The sequence below is a fragment of the Olea europaea genome, chromosome 20 (genome assembly GCF_002742605.1).
Source record: "Olea europaea var. sylvestris chromosome 20, O_europaea_v1, whole genome shotgun sequence".
Taxonomy (NCBI): domain Eukaryota; kingdom Viridiplantae; phylum Streptophyta; class Magnoliopsida; order Lamiales; family Oleaceae; genus Olea; species Olea europaea.
The window spans coordinates 350848-352189 of NC_036256.1; positions in this window are offsets into that span (position 1 = coordinate 350848).

The window sequence follows — 1342 nt, forward strand, 5'->3', positions numbered from 1 at the left end:
TAGGTATACATGTGATGTTCATTTTGATCTTATAATTCACTTATTTTTATCGAGTATTCATGAACACTTAAACTTGGTACATAACCACTCTTGAATTTTGATTTGTGGTAGTCAGACAACTAGTTAAGACTATATATTATGATTTTGGTGTCTTTTAGAATATTTTGTTGAGTAGCTACGTTTTCCAAAGTGTACTACAAGAACTTGAACACTAATTAACGATTTTGGTTGAGGGAAGTGGCATAGCGACCGCTCCACTACATCTGAAATTTTCTTTAAATTTGCATACTATTTTTTTAATTATTTTTTTAGTATATAAAAATTACGTGTATATTTTGTCGCTTCAAATTGTTTTCGCGAACAACGTTCAAATTTGGCTCCACTATTGGTTGAGGGGCATAGGGACAATGGGGGAGAAAGGAATCAAAGATGAGAAAAATAAGAAAGATTGTGTTTTCGTAGTGAATGAGTTATCAACATTATACACACATGATGTCTTATGTTCTGACGAAGAATCAAACTTGATCTTATGATCTTGCTATTTTATTTTTCTTTGAGAAAAGTGCTCAACCATTAAAAATATTAGGATATTTTGTAGAATGCAAATGATTTTGTTTTAATTTTAATTACAGTCGGTCATAAAACAATATTTATTTACAAAAATGCAATTTAAAAATAATAAAATTGAAAAATTATTTAATCTCCCTAATGAAATGCTCTTCACAGTATCAGATTATCTTCCAATATAATGAAGTTTATGTTTTCCGATAATTCCTCTTATGAACTGAAGAAATTATGATTATCGTAATATCATTGTTCTCTAAATTATCAAACTTATGAAATAATAATAATTAAAACTTTGTACCTTTCCGGTTAAATATTAACTATTAACCGCTAAAATAAAGAGTATACTACGTATTAAGTACTTTATTTTTACTAAGTCCCTGTTTGGTCCCACTTTTAAAAACTCATTTTCTCCAAAATTATTTTTTAATCATAAATTTTATGGGATCCATAACTTTTATCAACTTTTAAAACACGTATTTCATCAACTTTTATCAAAACATACTAAATTTTTTATTTAAAAAAAAAAAATCAAACAAGACTAGACATAAATTATTTCTTTTTTTTGAAACGACTAATTTATAACTTTTACTTTGCAAGTGAAACTAGTACTCCAACAACCAAAACTCAATTATAGAAAGTAGCAAGCTAATTTGTGTGCCATTTAATCAAGGGTTTGTAGACCACAAAAATTAATGCACTCTATTTACTAAAAACTCTTTAAATTATCAAAATCAAAATCGATTGGCATACTAATGTATTGAAGGTAACGATACAT